The sequence below is a fragment of the Sciurus carolinensis genome, unplaced genomic scaffold, assembly GCF_902686445.1.
Source record: "Sciurus carolinensis unplaced genomic scaffold, mSciCar1.2, whole genome shotgun sequence".
NCBI classification, from domain to species: domain Eukaryota; kingdom Metazoa; phylum Chordata; class Mammalia; order Rodentia; family Sciuridae; genus Sciurus; species Sciurus carolinensis.
Window position 1 is genome coordinate 1093338 of NW_025920123.1, and position 21743 is coordinate 1115080.

Genomic DNA, 21743 nt, shown 5'->3' on the forward strand with positions numbered 1-21743 from the left:
TATCACTGTATAGAGGGAAAAGAGGGGTAGGAGGGGTGGGGGGAAGGGAAAAAAATAACAGAATGAATCAAACTACATTACCCTATTTCAATTTATGATTACACAAATGGTATGCCTTGACTCCATGTACAAATAGAGAAACAACATGTATCCCATTTGTTTACAATAAAAAATATATATATCAAATTGTAAATTCCAAACATAAAGAATTTATAGTTTTTTTTTCTTTCCATAGGCTATTCATTGTTAACTGTTTTGAATAGTGCAAGGAATCTCACACTGTCTCAACTCAGTCCTGCCTAGAAAACCAATTTTCCTTCTTTCAGTGTGTCTATGCTGTATATGCTACCTTCCCCTTAGTCACTTAATACCTGTCTCAGTTATCAGATTAACTGTCAAGAGTATTAAGTGCTTGTGTTCAAATAGCCCTTATTTTAATTAATAACACCAAAGCACAAAGAATAGTGATCCAGGCAATTCAATACACCAACAAAAATGCACGAAGTTCTTTCTTTAAGTGAAAAAGTGGAAGTTCTTGACTTAGTGTGAAATACAAAATCAGACAATGAAGTGGCTAAGATCCTTCGTAATATATTATTGTTAATCTCATTATGAAAAATTTATGAAATAAACTTTATCATAGGTAATTTATATTAAAAACATATCATCTAAAAGGTTTGAGTCTACCTATGGTTTCAGGCAACAGAATAGAGTCCTGGAAGATACCTCCTATGGAAGGATGAAGACTACTATCCAAGTTACCTGCCTCCAGAGAAAATTTATCTTTATCTCTGTGAGGTGACCAACTAAAATCAACCTCATTCTAACTACTGGCCAACATGTCAAACTGTGCTTTAGTAATACCAAGAACTGGCTATTCCAATCCCAAATAATTTCCAATCCTGAAAGAGAAACAATATTGAAGCAAATAATAAGTTTATTTAGGCAGTGATACTGAACAATAATCATGCTCAGTGGTAAAAGTGTTACCCAATGTTGCTACAGAAACAGGATAAAATCATAGCCAGATATTTTCTACTGCCTACCCCATACACTCTGAATCTTCCCACACATCCAAACTAATCTATTCAGAGGGCCTTAACTGAAATTTTCATCTTCTTTCTACATATCATTCTGCTTCAATTACCTAGTACTATCTTAAATGTGGATTGCTGAAAGGATTTATAGGTCTCAGTTTATACTCTAGGATACCAAAAACCAATAGAAAAAATGGATAGATACTGCAAGAGTCTGGATATCTTAGTTGCATCTCTTTTATCTTCCTATGATTGAATCATTTTTACCAGATGCATGGTGTTTCCAAGTTCCTAACCACTACTGAATTCACAAATTCTGAGTCCAGTCTGTAGGGAAAAAAATTATAAAAATCGAGCATGTACTATTCATAAGAAAAACAGGTTCTGGGACAATGATGAAACAAAAATAAATAGTAAAATACAAAACCCTAAATACTTTGAAATGTATATGACCTTTGGATTAATGCAGAAATTTAAAATGAGATCCTAAATGTCAAAACACATTGGAAATGAGAATACCTTTTATCAGAATCTATGAAATATCATGCAATGTAGTCTTAGATTCCATCTTAAAATGCAAATAACTAAAAATGAATTAATTACTACCTGTAATTACAGTGATTTTTACCTATAATCCTAGGTAGTCTAGAGGTTGAGGCAGCAGGATTGGGAGTTTGAGACCAAACAGGGCAACATACAGAGAAACCTTGTCAAAAATAAAATTAAAATTAAAAAGTCTCCCAAAACATGGGAAAACTACAGAAGTTCATTGTCTTCAGAAAGACTAAATAAGTTGTTAAAGGCTCTTTTGCTGATACTATTTATTATACGTAAAAGTAAATGAAGATAAAACAATTACCTTACAGAGTCTTTCACAGGTTAAAATGAATTACGCCTATAAAAAGATTTAGACAAATGCCTGCTGTGTATTGAAAATTTAGTTACCATTAATTTTCTTATTAGATAATCCAATACAATAAACATAAAATCAATTCCACACATATTATGTTCTGAAGTAAGGAATATTATTATAAGTGACATGTAAGAATTTTAAGAGACACACATGGAAAACCTAAGTGTGGGCAGTACATTGAGCTCCATAGAGACAGCATCCAGGCAAGTGAGATCCAAATGTGCACTGGGTGACTCTGTGCCTCACTGAGGTAAAACAGATAAACATGGGCAAAGGAGATTCTAAGAAGCCAAGAGGCAAAATGTCATCATATGCATTCTTTGTGCAAACATGCTGGGAAGAGCCCAAAAGAAGCACTCAGATGTTTCAGTCTCCTTCTCAGAGTTTTCTAAGAAGTCCTTAGAGAGGTGGAAGACCATGTCTGATAAACAAAAAGGAAAATTTGAAGACATGGCAAAGGTAGACAGGCCTGTTATGAAAGAGAAATGAAAACCTATATCCCTCCTAAAGGGGAAATAAAAAAGAAATTCAAGGATTCCAATGCACCCAAGAGACCTCCATTGGCCTTCTTCTTGTTCTTTTCTTAGTATCACTCAAAAATCCAAGAACATCCTGGACTATCCATTGGTGATGTTGCAATGAAACTGGGAGAGATGTGGAATAACACTGCTGCAGATGATAAGCAGCCTTATGAAAGGAAAGCTGCTAAGCTGAAGGAAAAATACAAAAAGGATATTGCTGCCTACCAAGCTAAAGGGAAACCTGATATGGCAAAAAAGAGATTTGTCAAGGCTGAAAAAGAAAGAAAAAGAATGAAGAGGAAGAAGATAAGGAAGATGAAGAGGATGAAGAAGAAGAGAAAGATGAGGAAGATGAACATGAAGAGGAAATTATGGTGAATAATTGGGGGCTATGCCATGCGGACTACACCAAGATGGTGCCTGGCAGCCAGCCAGAGGTTGTTTTGATAACATCGGTGGTGAGGAGGTTGATTAACATAAGCACACCCAGGTGATTTATCATTGGCCATATTCAATTAAGTCCACGCCCACAACGCGTGCACAGGTGTTCCCGAGTGCTCCTGATCATGCCTGCTTGTTTTGACCTTTACCATGATTAGACAGCTGGCTCCTCGCCTAATCTTCACATAATTGGCGTCAGCCCTACCCTTCACCTCCTGGAGGGGATATAAGCCGACTCTCCTCGAGCGCTGGCATTCCCGGGTTACCTGAATCAACAATAAACTGTTCTGAATTCAAGAGCCACACTACTCGTTTGTCTCCTGTGCCAAATTGACTCTGCTGGATGGCGTCAAATAATTTGGTTCTAGAGCAGGTTTTTTTTTTCTTTTTTCTTATCTATTAAACATTTAAACCCCCTGTACACAGCTTGCTCCTTTTAAAGAAAAAAAAAAAAATTAAAACATTTAAAAAAAAAAAACCTTAAGTGTGGAGGTAATTTGTTCAATTTAAAAAATCAAGCTAAAATCTTCATTACAAAAAAAGAAGCACTGGCCCCACTGCTTGATGTCACCCGCCCGCCCACACTGCAGCTCCTGTCTACAAACTTGTTTGCTGCCACATAAGGTGGGGCAACTCCCATCCTGAGACGCCTGCTGGAGACTGGAAGCTCATTGTCAGGTATCTCTCATGCATCAGGCTACTGAAGACTGGGAGTTCTGAATAGTATATAACTGTTATATTGTAGATTTTTTCTTTTTTCTTTCTTCTTAAAATGTTTAAGTTTTTATTTCTTTATTTTTCTCACTCTATTTTCCTTTTATTTGTTTCCTGAATCTCTACCTCATTTTTCTCATGCTAACTACCAACTTCATTTAATTCCACTTTCACCCTTCTTATGATCTAGTACCTCTATATCTTCTCTCTCTGTCCCATTAACAGTTACATCCTACATCCTTCCCCATCCTATTTGTTGACCACTAGAAATTGTAGACCTCATTGCAAACCTACTGGTTATACTGTAGATAATAATCAAATTCACCCTGTTTATTATGATGATACTGTTAACATCTTCATAGGGGCTATTTGGTTTAGCGCTACATATTGCATGTACTGTGTACTACTAATATTGATTGCACCTTCAAGGAGAAGTATCGGAAACCTGCAGGGTCACTATAAGATTATAGGGGGGAAACTGCAATACCTCATATTCACACTGCTAGAGGGGAAGATACACAAACAAACAAACAAACAAAAAATAAGGCAAGAAAGTGTCCCAAACAAACCAAGATGCTATGTTAACAGAAACCAATGACAACATGAAAGAAATGTCAGAAAAGGAGTTCAGAATATACATAATTAAAATAATTTGGGAAGCAAAGGATGAGATAAGAGATAAATCAAATTAAAAACTTAATAGAAAGCATCACCAAAAGACTAAATCACTTGGAAGACAGAACTTCACACAATGAAGACAAAGTATTTAATCTTGAAAATAAAGTTCACCAAACAGACAAGATGTTAAGAAATCATGAACAGAACCTCCAGGAACTAAGGGATAGAATGAAAAGACCAAATTTAAGAATTATTTGGATTGAGGGAGGCACAGAGAAACAAACCAAGGAATGAACAACCTATTCAATGAAATAATATCATAAAATTTCCCAAACCTCAAGAATGAAATGGAAAATCAAATACAAGAGACCTATAGAACACCAAATGTACAAAATTACAGCAGATCCACACCAAGGAACATTATAATGAAAATGCCTAACATACAAAATAAAGATAGAATTTTAAAAACTGTGAGAGAAAAGCATCAGATTACATATAGTGGAAAACCCACATGGATATCAGCACATTTCTCAGCCCAGACTCTAAAAGCTAGAAGGGTCTGGAACAACATACTGCAGTTCTGAAAGAACATGGTTGCCAAAAATCTTATACCCAGCAAAACTAATTTCCAGATTTGATGATGAAATAAAATATCATATCAGATAAAGTGATCTTTAAGCCAAAGTTAGCCAAAGTAGGAAATTTCATACTGCTTAAGGGAACCATACATCAAAAAGATATAACAATCAAAAATATTTATGTCCCAAACAATGGAGCATCTATGTACATCAAACAAACCCTTCTCAGTATCAGGAATCAAATAGACCACAAGACAATAACACTAGGTGACTTTAACACACATGCTCTCACCACTGGATAGACCTTCCAAACAAAAACTGAACAAAGAAACCATAGAACTCAATAATGCAATCAATAACTGAGACTTAACAGACATATATAGAATATTCCATCCATCAATGAGCAAATACACTTTCTTCTCAGCAGCACATGGATCCTTCTCTAAAATAGACCATATGTTATGCCACAAAGTATCTCTTAGTAAATAAAAAACAGAGTTACTACATTGTATTCATCAGATCATAATGGAATGAAATAGGAAATTAAGGATAAAATAAAAAACATAAACTGCTCCAATACCTGGAGACTAAATAATATGCTACTGAATTAAGCATGGATAACAGAAGACATAGGGAGGATATTAAAAAATTCTTAGAGGTAAATGAGAACAACAATACAACCTATCAAAATCTCTGGGATGCTATGAAAGCAGACTAAGAGGAAATTGATTGCATGAAGCACGTTCAAGAAAAGAATAAAAAGTCAACAACAAAATAACCTGACATTACATCTCAAAGCCCTAGAAAAAGAAGAACAGAATAACACCAAAAGTAGTAGAAGACAGGAAATAATTGAAATCACAGCTGAAATAAACAAAATTAAAACAAAAGAAATTTCAAAAAATTGACAAAACAAGAAATTGGTTCTTTGAAAAAGTAAACAAAATTGATAAGCCCTTAGCCACACTAACAAAGAGAAGGAGAGAGAAAACTCAAATTACTAAAATTCATGATGAAAAATGGAAATATAAAGACAGACACCATTGAAATACATACTATAATTAGGAGCTACTTTGAAAATCTATACTCCAACAAAATGGAAAATCTCAAAGACATCGACAATTTTTTTAGAGACATATGATCCTCCCAAACTGAATCAGGAGAACATACACAGTTTAAACAGATGAATTCCAAGCAATGAATAGAAGAAGTCATCAAAATTCTACAACCAAGAATAGCCCAGGACAAGATGGATTCTCTGCCTAGTTCTACAAGACCTTCAAAGAATGACTGACTAATTCCAATATTCCTCACAATATTCCATGAAAAAGGGAGGGAGGGAACCCTTCCAAACTCCTTCTATGAAGCTAGTATAACTCTGATACTAAAACCAGAAAACATGCATCAAGGAAAGAAAATTTTAGACCAATATCCCTGATGAACATAGACACAAAAACCCTTAACAAAATTCTGTCAAATCTCATACAAAAACATTAAAAAGAGAGTGCACCATGATCAAGGGAGGTTCATCCCAGGGGTGCAAGGTTGGTTCCACATCCAGAAATCAATAAATAAAATTCATCACATCAATAGACTTAAGGTTAAGAATTATAAGATTATTTAAATAGATGAAGAAAAAGTGTTTGATAAAATTCAGCACCCCTTCATGCTCAAAACACTAGAAAAAATAGGTAAAGTAGGAATATATCTCAACATTGTAAAGGCTATCTATGCTAAGTCCACAGTCAACATAATTCTAAATAGAGAAAAATTGAAAACATTCCCTCTAAAAACTGGAACAAGATGGGGATGCACTCTTTTACCACTTTTATTCAACATCGTCCTTTAAACACTAACAACAGAAATTACACAGTTCAAAGAAATTAAATGGTATTAATAGGAAAAGAAGAAATCAAACTATTTGCCAACGACATGATTCTATATTTAGAAGATCCAAAAACTCCACCAGAAAACTTCTAGAACTAATAAATGAATTCAGCAAAGTAACAGGATATGAAATCAATAGCCATGAATTGAACATATTTCTATACATAAGTAACTAATCCACACCAAGAGAAATTACAGAAACTACTTCATTCACAGTAGCCTCAAAAAATAAATAAATAAATAAAATACTTGGGAATCAATCTAACAAAAGAGATGAAAGACCTCTACAATTAAAACCACAGAACATTAAAGAAAGTAATTAAAGAAAACCTTTGAAGATGGAAAGATCTCCCACGTTCTTGGACAGGCATAATTAATATTGTCAAAATGGTCATCCTACCAAAGGTTGCTGTACAGATTCAATGCAATTCCAAATAAAATCCCAATGTTGTTTCTCATACAAATAGAGAAAGCAATCCTGAAATCTATCTGGAAGAACAAGCAAACCAGGATAGCCAAAGCAATCCTGAACAGGAAAAGTGATGCACAATACCAGACCTTAAGCTCTACTACAGAGCAATCGTAACAAAAACGGCATGGTATTGTCACCAAAATAGACTGGTAGACCAATGGTACAGAATACAAGACGCAGAGACCAACCCTCATAAGTACAGTTATCTCATACCACACAAAGGTGCCAAAAACATACAATGGAGAAAAGATAGCCTGTTCAACAAATGGTGCTGGGAAAACTGGAAATCCATATGCAGTAAAATGAAATTAAAGCACTATCTCTCACCCTGCACAAAACTCAGCTCAAAATGGATCAAGGACTTAGAAATTAGAGCAGAGACCCTTCACCAAATAGAAGATAAAGTAGGCCCAAATCTTCATCATGTTAGCTTAGGATCAGACTTCCTTAACAAGACTTCCAGAATGCAAGAAATAAAAGCAAGAATCAATAAATGGGATGGATTCAAACTAAAAGGCTTCTTCTCAGCAAAGGATACAATCAATAATGTGAAAAGAGAGCCAACAGAGTGGGAGAAAATCTTTTCCAAATACACTTCATATAGAGCACTAATCTCCAAAATTTATAAAGAACTTAAAAACTTTACACCAAAAATATAAAGAATTCAATCAATAAATGGGCTAAGGAGCTGCACAGACACTTCAAAAAAGATGTACAGGTTATCAACAAATATATGGAAAAGTACTCATCATCTCTAGTAATTAGAGAAATGCAAATCAAAACCACTGTAAGATTTCAGTTAACTTCAATTAGAATGGCTATTATCAAGAACACAAGCAATAATAAGTGTTGTCTTGGATGTGGGGAAAAAGGCACACTCATATGTTGCTGGTGGAGTTTCGAATTGGTGCAGCTACTTTAGAAAGCAGTATGGAGATTCTGTAAAAATCTTGGAATGGACCCACCATTTGACCCAGCTATCCCACTTCTCAGTTTATACCCAAAGGACTTAAAATACTTAAAATACTAGAGTGATGCAGCCAAATCAATGTTGATAGCTATTTACTTCACAATAGCTGGAATGTGAAATCATCCTAGATGCTCTTCAATAGATGAATGGATAAAGAGACTTTGGTATATATACACAATGGATATTATTCAAGTTTAAAGAAGAATAAAATTATGGCATTTGTAGCTAGATGGATGGAGTTGTAGAATATCATATTAAGAGAAATAACTAATCCCAATAAAACAAAGGTTGAATGTTTTCTCTGATAAGTGGATGATGATACATAATGGGGGAGGGGAGGAGAGAAGAATGGAGGAAGTTTGGACTGTGTAGAGGGAAATGGGGAGGGAAGAAAGATAGTGGACTGAGACAGACATCATTAGCCTATGTACAGGTATGATTACACAAATGGTGTGCATCTACATTGTGCATAATGATGAATGAAAATTTGTACTCCTTTCATGTACAATGAATCAAAATGCACTCTATTTATTAAATAAATAAATAAATAAATAAATAAAACAGAGCATTAAAAATGACACATTTGATTAGATTAAAATGCTGCATTGTTGCAAAATATGCAATTAATAAACTCAAGAGATAAACTGCAATTCTGAAAGTATGAAAATACAGAGTAATAGAATTTTTGATATATGTGTTCCTAAATATCCACAAAATAATTGTTTTTTCATAATTAATGTTTGATATTAATTAATTAAACTATTAGCTAATAATACTGTAGAATGAATGTTAAGAATTCAATATTAACAATTTGCCAAGACTTTTCATATATCAACAAGAAAAGCAAATGCAAATTAAGAGAATTGAGCAAATACAAAGAAAAGTAAGTTATTGAAAATTAAAACTGAATGACCAATAAACATGAAATGATGATAAAAACCAAAGAAGAGTAAATGAAAGTAAATAATAACACATATTACTTTATATTTATCTTGCAAATAATCCATCCCTATATCATAATCATTATCATCATCTTTATCTGGTAATATTTATTCATCTGTTCACATGAAGAAATGAGCAGAATCATATAAAATTGGAGAAAATTTGACTCTTAGCCATATTGTTTGTTCTTTTGTTTTTATTTCTATTTTAGAAAACTTATGTGGAAACCCTGTAATTTTTTTTCAGTACTGGGATTGAACTCATGGGTTTGCTGCTGCCACCAAGTTATACCCTCACCTCTTATTTTTTTTTATTGTTTGAAATAAGATGTCTCTAAATTGCCTAGGGTGGACTTGAATTCATGATCCTGCTGCATTAGCCTCCTGGTTTGCTGAGATTAGAGGCATGCCACCAACCCCTAGCTCTAAACCCAGTACTTTTGAAGCCAGTTATCTTTCTCTTACAAATCTGTTCCCTAAAACTATAACCTCTACTGCCTAAGCATATATAAAACATAATGAATATTAAAATAGCTAAATAATTAGGGCATATGACAAACATAGACAGCCTTAAAAATAATTTTTAAAATTGCTCCTAGTGACTTGGAAAAAATCCCATGATTTACTACTTAGTGAAAGTGTAAAACTAATTAAAATGCTAAGATCATAATTATATGTTTACATAAATACATAATTTAATTCTGAAAATTTAGTTAATAATCAGTCATAAATATGACACAAAATCGAAATACAAAGTAAAAAAAATATTACATAGTACTCCCAAATACGTGCCTAAGGAATTTCAACATACATTCCAATTTCAAAAAACTTTCCAGGAACTTCATTATAACATATGAGTATAACTTCAAACAACTTTGAGTTCTAAAAGAACCTAGCTGTCATCATTCCATAGTCTCAGTTTTCTTATATTTTGCGTGTTCGAATTTGAACATATGCTACATCTTTGTTCTTTGTAAAAATTGACAAAACATTTGAACATTCCAGTTTTACTTTCTGATATAATAAACAGATCTTGCAGCTTTAAAAACTATATTGAGTTTCTAGAAAGTTTTCAGTCAAAGATATAAAAATATTAGTTAATATAGTACAAAATCTAAACATTGTGGTTATAACTTCCTTCTTAATTCAAGAGTTAAATTCTGTAGTTGGAAAGCCAAGTAATTGAAAACCTGTATTATATTATAGTTCTGAGTATTTGTAAAGAAACTTGGTTGAAGAAAAATGAGAAAAAACTGACATTTTTCCTCATTCCTCAAAGGTATTTTACAAATCTTCAAACTATAGATATTTACAGTTTAATACTTTTGACTACAGATTTTTAAATGTAAATTGGGTTGTTTTCCTCTGTTCTTCCTAAGAATTGATTTCACGATTCACATTTTCTTCAGTGCTACAAGTTTTGTATTAAGCTTTAGGGCAGAGAATGAAATTGTTACAGGTTTGTAATTAGCAGTGGTTGTAAAAGTCAGACATTCAGAAGGCAGAACTCACCGTCAGAAAGAACATCTGATGAGAATCCAAATGTACCTGGAGAATAAGTCTGTTGGCTGTAGCAACCAGGCTTCACTTGCTACCAAAAGAGAAAAACAAACAGAAAATGAGTAAAAATGACTCAAGTTTCAATTTTAAAAGAGAGCTATTTCAGATAAAATTATGGATAAAATCTTTAAATTCACATTATAACTGATAATAAGCGACAGCTGACTGTACATTTTAAAAGCAACCTATCGGGAATAAGAAATGTAAATAGGCGATCCAAGATGGCGGCCTAGAGGGAGACTGCACCCCCAGTCACTCCAGAACCACAGGAGTTTAAGAAGGGGAGGCATTGAGAGACTCAGACTGAAATAGAGCCACAGGTGAGTCTGCCCACTGGGTAAAGCTCAGTCCGGGTGGCAGGCCCAGATAGAGGTGGCTTTTGGAGCCAGGCAGGGCAGCTAGAGTCTTCCCAAGGTAGCTTTCCACACTCTGGCAGTGGGCTCCTCCCACATGGCCAGCTGCACGGTGCAGGCCCACAGTGAGAGCATTTTCCTCCGCACGGACCAGTTCCAAACCGTGGAACCAGTAGGGGGCTAGGGGCAGTTTTCTTCGGATGCACAGCTTTATCAGTTTCCTCCAAGACATCAGGCTACTGAAGGCTGGGAGGTGATACACTGGAAATCTACCGGGACACTATAAGCCAATAGCGGAAAACTGCAATATCTCAGGGTCCCACTGACAGCTGACCAATATGAGAAAACAAGGGAAGAAATGTCCCAAGCAAACCTAGATACTAAATCAATAAAACCCAATGACAGCACAGCAGAAGAATGTATAAAGGGAGTTCAGAATGTACGTAATTAAAACGAATCACGGAAGCTAATGAGGAGATGAAAGAGCAATGCAGGCATTGAAGGAGGAGATGAAAGAGCAAATGCAGCATTAAATGATCGCACCAATCAACAAATAAAAGACCAACACGGGAAGCAAGAGATCATTTCAATAAAGAGTTAGAGATACTGAAAAAAAACCAAACTGAAATCCTGAAATGAAAGGAAACATAAACCAAGTTAAAAACTCCATAGAAAGCATAACCAATGGATAGAACACTGGAAGACAGAACCTCAGACATTGAAGACAAAGTATGTAATCTTGAAAGCAAGTTCTCCAAACAGAAAGATGGTAGAAATCATGAACAGAATCTACAAGAATAGGGATATCATGAAAAGGCCAAATTTACGAATTATTGGGATTGAGGAAGGCTTAGAGAAACAAACCAAAGGAATGAACATCTATTCAATGAAATAATAACAGAAAATTCCAAATCTGAAGAATGAAATGGAAAACCAAGTACAAGAGGCTTATAGAATTCCAAACATACCAAATTACAACAGACCCACACCAAGGCACATTATTATGAAATACCTAACATACAAAATAAAGACAGAATTTTAAAGGCCACGAGATGAAAAGAATGAAATTACATTCAGAGGGAAACCCATAAGAATATCAGAAGATTTTTCAATCCAGACCCTAAAAGCTAGAAGGGCCTGGAACAACATATACCAAGCCCTGAAAGAAAACGGAGCCAACCAAGAATCTTATACCAGCAAACTTACCTTCAAATTTGACGATGAAATAAGATCCTTCCATGATAAACAAAGCTAAAGGAATTTACAAAAGAAAGCCAGCATTACAGAAAATTCTCAGCAAAATATTCACTTGAGAAGAGATGAAAACAACGATGCAAATCAGCAACAGGAGGCACTAGCCTAAAGTAATAGCCAAATAAAGGAGAAACCAAATCCATGTCAAAACAACTATGAGTCAATTGACTGGGAATACAAATCATATCCAATAATAACCCTGCAATGTCAATGGCCTGAATTCATCAATCAAAATGACACAGACTGGCAGATTGGATTAAAAAGCAAAATCCAACAATATGCTTCCTGAAGAGACTCAATCTCATAGAAAGAGATACCCATAGACTGAAAAGGTGAAAGGATGGGGAGAAAACATACCATGCACACGGACACAGCAAAAAAACTGGAGTATCCATCCTCATTTCAGATATGTGGACTTCAAACCAACACTAGTAGAAGGGATAAAGAGGACATTACATGCCGCTTAAGGGAAGCATAAATCAGCAAGACATAACAATCATAAATATCTATGCCCCTAACATTGGCTCATCCACGTACGTCAAACAAATCCTTCTCAATTACAGAAATCAAATAGCACAACACAATAATACTAGGCGATTTAACACACCTCTCTCACCACTGGATAATCATCCAAACAAAATTGAATAAAGAAACTATAGATCTCAACAACACAATCAACAATTTATACTTAACGACATATATAGAATATACCATCCAACAAAGAATGAATACACTTTCTTCTCAGCAGCATATGGATCCTTCTCTAAAATAGACCATATTTTATGCGACAAAGCTACGGTTAGCAATACAAGAAGTAGAGATACTACCTTGTACTCGATCAGATCATAATGATTGAAATTAGAAATACATGACAGAATGAAAAACAGAAACTCTCCAATACCTGGAGACTAAATAATACACTATTATATGATGAATGGATACAGAAGACATCAGGAGGGAAATAAAAAAATTCTTAGAAGTAACGAGAACAAATACTAATCATATCAAAATCTCTGGGACACTATGAAAGCAGTACTTAGAGGAAGATTTATTTCATGGGGTGCATTCAAAAAAAGAAGTAGAAATCACAAATAAACGACTTAAACACTACAGCTCAAGCGCTAGAAAAGAAGAGCAGACCAATACCAAAAGTAGTAGAAGACAGGAAATAGTTAAAATCAGAGCCTAAAAATCAAGAAAATCGAAACAAAAGAAACAATTGGAAAATTAACAAAATAAATAGTTGGTTCTTTGAAAAAAAAATAAAATTGATAAACCCTTAGCCACACTAACAAGTAGAAAAGGGAGAAAACTCAAATTACTAAAATTCGGAATGAACAAGGGAAACATCACAACAGACACGAGTGAAATAACAAAACATAATTAGAAGCTATTTCAAAATCTATACTCCAACAAAAACAGAAAACCTCGAAGACATCAACAAATTTCTAGAGACATATGAACTTACCTAAACTGAACGAGGAGGACATACACAACTAAATAAACCAATTTCAAGCAATGAAATAGAAGAGGTCATCAAAAGCCTACCAACAAAGAAAAGTCCAGGACCAGATGGGTTCTCAGCCGAGTTCTACAAAACCTTTAAAGAAGAGCTCATTCCAATACTCCTCAAACTATTCCATGAAATAGAAGAGGAGGGAACCCTCCCAAACTCGTTCTATGAAGCCAATATCACCCTGATACCTAAACCAGACAGAGACACATCGAGGAAAGAAAATTTCAGACCGAATATCCTTAATGAACATCGACGCAAAAAATTCTCAACAAAATTTTAGCAAATCGCATACAAAATATATTAAAAAGATAGTGCACCACGATCAAGTGGGTTTTATCCCATGGATGCAAGGTTGGTTCAACATTCGGAAATCAATAAATGTCATTCACCATATCAACAGACTTAAAGTTAAGATCATCATGATTATTTCAATAGATGCAGAAAAAGCATTCGATAAAATACAGGCATCCCCTTCATGCTCAAAACACTAGAAAAAATTGGGGTAGTGGGAACATTCCTTAACATTATAAAGGCAATCTACGCTAAGCACATGGCTAATATCATTCTAATGGTGAAAAACTGAAAGCGTTCCCCCTAAAATCTGGAACAAGGCAGGGATGCCCTCTTTCACCGCTTCTATTCAACATCGTCCTTGAGACTCTAGCCAGAGCAATCAGACAAACCAAAGAAATTAAAGGGATACAATAGGAAAAGAAGAACTCAAACTATCCCTGTTCGCTGATGACATGATTATATATTTAGAGGAACCTGGAAATTCCACCAGAAAACTTTAGAACTCATAAGTGAATTCAGTAAAGTAGCAGGTTACAAGATCAATGCTCATAAATCCAATGCATTTTTATACATATTGATGAATCTTCAGAAAGAGAAAGTAGGAAAACTACCCCATTCACAATAGCATTCGAAAAAAATAAAATACTTGGGAATCAATCTCACAAAGAGGTGAAGACCTCTACAATGAGAACTACAGAACACTAAAGAAAGAAAATTAAAGAAACCTTAGAAGATGGAAAGATCTCCCATGTTCCTGGATAGCAGAACTTAATATTGTCAAAATGGCTATACTACCTAAAGTGCTATACAGATTCAAAGCAATTCCAATTAAAATCCCATGATGTACCTTGCAGAAATAGAGCAAGCAATTATGAAATTCATCTCGAAGAATAAAAATCTACGATAGCTAAAAGCAATCCTCAGTAAGCAAGAGCGAAGCAGGGGGTATTGCAATACCAGATCTTCAACTCTACTACAAAGCAATAGTAACAAAAACGGCATGGTATTGGTACCAAAATAGACAGGTAGATCAATGGTACAGAATAGAGGACATGGACACAAACCCAAATAATACAATTTTCTCATACTAGACAAAGGTTCCAAAAATATGCAATGGAGAAAAGATAGCCTCTTCAACAAATGGTGCTGGGAAAACTGGAAAACCATATGCAATAGAATGAAATTAAACCCCTATCTCTCACCCTACACAAAACTCAACTCAAATGGATCAAGGACCTCGGAATCAGACCAGAGACCCTGCATCTTATAGAAGAAAAAGTAGGTCCAAATCTTCAACTTGTTGGCTCAGGATCAGACTTCCTTAACAGGATTCCCATAGCACAAGAAATAAAAGCAAGAATCAACACTGGGATAGATTCAAACTTAAAAGCTTTCTCTCAGCAAAGGAAACTATCAGAAATGTGAAGAGAGAGCCTACAGAGTGGGAGAATATCTTTGCCAACCATACCTCAGATAGAGCGCTAATTTCCAGAATCTATAAAGAACTCAAAAAACTCTACACGAAGAATACAAATAATCCAATCAACAAATGGTCTAAGGAAATGAACAGACACTTCACAGAAGAAGATGTACAAGTAATCAACAGATATATGAGAAATGTTCAACATCCCTAGTAATAAGGGAAATGCAAATCAAAACTACCCTAAGATTTCATCTCACCCCATTAGAATGGCGATTATCAAGAATACCAAGCAACAATAGGTGTTGGCGAGGATGTGGTGAAAAAGGTAACACTCATACATTGCTGGTGGGGTTGCAAATTAGTGCAGCCACTATGGAAAGCAGTAGTGGAGATTCCTCAGAAAGCTTGGAATGGAAACACCATTTGACCCAGCTATTCCCACTCCTTGCCTATACCCAAAGGACCTTAAAATCAGCATACTACAGAGATACAGGCCACATCAATGTCATTGCTGCTCAATTCACCATAGCCAGATTGTTGGAAACCAACCTAGATGCCCTTCAGTTGATGAATGGATAAAGAAACTGTGGCATATTTATACAATGGAATATTACTCCGCAATGAGAATGATAAAATTATGGCATTTGCTAGGCAAAATGGACGAAATTGGAGAATATCATGCTAAGTGAGATAAGCCAATCTCCAAAAAACTAAAGGACGAAATGATCTCGCTGATAAGCGGATGAGGACATATAATGGGGGTGGGAGGGGTTAGCATTAGGTTTAGGGTAGGTTTAGGGTTAGGGATAAGGAGAGCGGTAAGAATGAAGGAAAGAAGGACTGTATAGAGGGAAAGAGGGGTGGGAGGGGTGGGGGGAAGGGAAAAAAAATAAACATCATTGCCCTATGTAAACATATGATTACACAAATGGTATGCCTTGACTCTATGTACAAATAGAGAACAACATGTATCCCATTTGTATACAATTAAAAAAATGTAAAATAACATCTAAAGCTACTAACAGTGTACATTTTGGAGCAAAATTAATTGGCTTACTTTTAAAAAACAGTTTATTTTGTTTCGATTTTTGCAAAATATTGAAAAAATATGAAACATTTTTCTTTGAGACTTGTTTCCCTGGACATTATACACAGTGCTCTCCACTGATGTATAATATGGATGCATCCTATATCAAAGTGACAGTGCATGAGCATCTTCTTGAGGACTAGATGAAAACAGATTCTGTCAGTCAGTTCAGGACACTATAATACTGTAGATTCAGTAGCTTATAAATAACAAGTATTTCTTTCTCACAGTTTCAAAGTCTAGGAAGTCCAAGACCAAGGGTGAGGCATATTTGATGTCTGATAAGAATCCAATTTCTCAGAAATGGTACCTTCTAGATTTGTCTTCCTGTGCTGAAAAGTACAAAGAGGCTCCTCTGGGGCTTCTTTCATAAGGGCACTTCACTTCTACTTGGGCTCCATCCCCATGAGCTAACCCATTCTGGAAGGCCATACCTCTTAATACCATCTTGTTCAGGTTACATTTCAGCATGTGAATTGGGGGAAGACACAAACAGATCACATAGGAGAGCCTTTCTTGAGTCAGAGACAGGCTCCCTGGCTTCTAGTAATCCAATAATTCTAAGAAAGAAACCACTAGTGCAAGTTAAAGAATAGAATGAAACATGGTGCAAATACAGCAAAATAAGCTATATGTTGAAGTGCATGTTAGCAGGGAGAACATGAAAAACACTTATTTGAATGAAATGTCTGGGAAACCACTTTGTGAAAACTTCCTTCCGGCAAGTTCGGTTTAGAGATAGCTGGTGTCACTCTCCTGATTAAAATACGATGTGTCAAAATCAGTATGAAATTTTAACATATGTCTGATAAAAAAAAATGGGTCTAGTGAAAGAAGAAAACAGGTGTTTCTGCACATGTTATCCAGTTTGTCAAAAGACTTGGAAGGGAGAATAACAAAATTATCTTAATGAAAATTTGAACAAATATTTGCTAAAAGTTAACAAACTGGACAAGACAAAAAAGAAGTAACAATAGTCCTTCAGACACGAACTCCTCGATGTCTAATTATGAAATTCAGAGTATTTTATTTCTCTTTTAGAAAAATATCCTTCTTTTCTAATTACCCAGCTATCTTACTAGGATCTATATTATAGGTACTTATATACAATGTTGTTCATTTGAAAATGATTTTGAACCATAAACGAATGACTTAAATTGCTAGGACACAGTGTTAATATAGAGGGAAAATCATACTATAAAACTTTCCACAATATTTATATCTGTAAGCAGTGTCTTAATATTTTTAACTAAGAATACCTGGAAGATTAATATTATTTTACTATAATGCATTTTTTCAGTCTGCATTTTATCAATATATGAGTACAGAAATGCTCGATGAGTTGCATATAGAAAAAACTTGGAAATTATTGAGTCAGATGGAAAAATGTAGAAATTTTAGTCTCTACCTACTGGAATTTCTTTATGGTCCACGCATACCACCTATTATGGTGATCATGCTTAGCACCTCTTGGTATCCATCTCTTTCCCTTTAAGTTTAAACATTTACATGTTACTTTGTAATTGATGGTTGGGGCTTGAATTTTTGTCCTTCCTTACAAATCCTTTGTAGAATTTGTGTCATGTTTTGTTTGTTATATCCATCGTCATGAAACATGGAAATCTGTGTTCCACAGATGACTTTTGGTACTGATTGCACAATGCTGAATACCCCAGCAACAAAAGCTCAGAAATCAGAAAGGAATTCACTGGGTAGAGGACCACAGGTAAAACCCTCATATTGAGGAGCCAGAGTCATTTACAAGCTTGTTCTCCTCATCCCTCCTGATAATTTCTAATGCTTTTCATGTGATGAAATAATTGAGACAATTTGAAGCATTTAAAGTGATGTTTCATTATAAAAATAATTTTAGTTTCATGAGATCAATAAATTCTCCTAAGTTCCTGTGATAGCATTGGTGTATGGTTTCAATGTTATTGCATACTTACCCTAAAACATATACAGCTATGAGGCATATCTTACTCAGGGTTATAAAGATATAAATAAATATTCATGCATATGTATATTTGTTATTATATTTAATAGTATCTGCATAATTGCTTTCCAAATATTTTTCCTGAGGCCTAATTTTAAAGTTGTCTACTCTCTGAAAAATAGTGCATAATTGCTTTCCAAATATTTTTTCCTGAGGCCTAATTTTAAAGTTGTCTACTCTCTGAAAATAGTTACATGTTCAGTATTTTTTTTTTAGGATATTTTAGTCTTTTTAATGGTAAATCTGGTCACTGTTACTCTATCATGTCCAACAGCAGAAGTCCCATTAAGTTCATAGTTTCAAAGCACTGAATATTCCCAGGTTTTTATTTCCAGACGTGATTGAATATATATTTGTGCCATGACTTCTTTAATAAGCTCTAATGGGTTTTTCAGTCTATGGTACTTTGATTTATTTTTAAGATGTACTGACCAACAAAAAACAAATAAAAAGATTAAGAATTGAAAAGCAAGGTGTAGAGTCTCTTTTAGGTCTTGCACGGAAGAAAAATGAATCATAATTTAACTTAGGTCAGCAGTTAAGGGTTTCGGAGATTGGATTTTTAAACTCATCTGAGTTTTCTAAACCTCATGAATTTGAAAAAATCCTGGAAACTTTATTTGACCAAGCTTTCTTATACTATTGAGGCATCCATTTGCTTTTCTAGCTTATCCTCAAGTAAAGTTTAAATAATCATCTTTCTTTGAGAATTAAAAAACAATCTTGCTATTAAGCTTCCTTTATCATATAGAATGTTGTCTTGACTGACTGTGAATTACAAGACATAGTAAAAATTGATTTCTGAGCTGGGGTTGTGGTTCAGTGGTGGAGCACTTGTCTAGCACATGTGAGGCCATGAGTTCAATCCTCAGCACCATATTAAAAAAAAACAAATAAATAATATAAAGGTATTGTGTCCATCTGAAACAAAAGAATCTTCAAAAAAATTGATTTCTGGCTATTACATCGCATGTCTAGATTCTGAAACTAATAGAAATGGATGTTTTTGTTTGTCAAAATAAATGTATAATATCTAAGTAGACAGGACACTCTAAAGGAGTTAATCTTAATGTCTTATTTTACAGATAAGAAAAAAGTGAGTGACAGAATTACACAACTTCCAAATTGCATAATGTAGCACAGCTAGTAAGTTTCAAAACCATGATTCATTCAAAATCAGGTATGTTACATAGGTGTGTTGCAATAGAAATCACAACAGCTAAATTATGGAACCAGCTTAGGTGCCCATCAATTAGCTTAGTTCCTAAGCTTAACTCAGGAAGTCACAGGTCATATTTTCTCTCTCATACATATATGTATATTTATGTATGTATATGTGTATGTATGTTCAGTGTATATATAATATATATATATATATATATAGACTTGATCTTTTTTTGTCATAGGTGATGAGCATATAAGGACACACTTCCAAAACACTTTGTTATGTAATCTAAAAAATCAAATTTTAAACAATGCTGCCTTAAGAGGTATTATCTCATGGTTTCAAAATATTGAAATTTAAATAAGGTAAAGAATATTTAACAAATACCTACACATCCATTAAGATCCTGCATGACTGTAATCTCAAGGAGGTTCTACTACCTATCTTACAATAGTGGACTTATTTTATTCTGCCACAATATTAACCATACACAGGTATTCTATTTTTTTGTTTGTTTGTTTGTCTTTTTTTTTGGTACCAGGAATTGAACTCAGGGACACTCAAACACTGACCACATCCCCAGTCCTATTTTGTATTTTATTCAGAGACAAGGTTTCCATGAGTTGCTTAGTACCTCCCATTGCTGATGCTGCTTTGAACTCAAGATCCTCCTTCCTTAGCCTCCTGAGCTGCTGGAATTACAAGTATGTGCCACTGTGCCAGGCAATTATTCTAATTGTGACAAAAACTTAAATAATTATTCACTTGTCTCCTTTTATTTTTAAGTTCTGAGGATTGAATTCTAGGCCTTGCACATGCTAGGCAAGCATTCTATCACTGAACTATATCCCCAGCTCACATGTCTCCTTTTAAACTAGACTCTGTACTCCATTAAGGAGATTTTATTCATATTTAGGCTTTAATCTGCAACACATAAGATGCTTACTATCCCTAACATGTGTCAGTACAATATGATATTAAATTAAGAATTTTCAAAAATTCAACCCTTGTTTTTCAACTTCCTCAATTACTGTGATAAAATTTAATGTTCAACAGTATGTATTTAGGTTTCAAGAAGTGTTAACTAAGAATTTTGCCAGAAAACAGCAGCAGAAGAGTGTTCAGACTATTTCTGCCCTGTTGGAAATAGGCAGAGTTAGATTTGTACCTCCTCAGGCCAATGAAAGGAAACATCTGTGAAGCACACATTAAATTGTTTTCTGGTGAAACCAACTAACAAACAAAACCTACCATGTTTACAGCCAGAGTGATGGTGCAGGAAAAGAAGGAAAAACAAAATAAATTTACAAAGTTAGAGAACTGCAGAAACGGAATTGCTATGATTTATTGGTCTAACTCCGCCACTGATGATACAATGGCATGGTTTGGCCAGCTGATTACATCAAAGTGTATTACATAACAAAAATACAAATCACGCTATCCAACAGAATTGCCAGGTTTGCCAATTTTCATCTTTAAAATTAATAACTTAAATGATATTTTTGAACAGTAATTCAGAACAATATAAAATATACTGAATTTGTTAATAGCAATGATTCAGAAAATATTTTTTTAAATTTGTGGTCAAAAACCTGGACATCTATCATGACGAGGAAGGTGAGATGAACAATAAGGCACAGGAAAAATGTGGTAGATGATAAATGAAATGAGATTTCTCCTTGCTTTTTAATCTTTACCTTTTACACGATTATTCCAAATTCCTCCCCCAACCCAACCACCATGAACTTCTCTGTTCTACTTTTGTTTTAAATGAACTTTCAAGAAACATTTTGAATGATTTTAGATTTATGAAAATATTGTAAAGAAAGTACAGACAATCCCTGCATGCCTTTCATACAGTGTCCCCTAATGTAAACAAAGCCATGGTTCAATTGAACAAATTCAGATATTAACATCAGTACATCTCATATCTAAATTATAGATTTTATTTTTATTTCTCCACTTCCACTTTCATTCTAGGTTTAATTGAGGATATTACATTG

At 34.5% G+C, this 21743-nt stretch overlaps 1 pseudogene; it reads left to right on the forward strand.

The window, feature by feature from the left end:
- The first annotated feature begins 2215 nt into the window (after positions 1-2215).
- Positions 2216-21743, forward strand: part of LOC124973844 (high mobility group protein B1-like) — a 57984-nt pseudogene continuing 38456 nt past the window's right edge.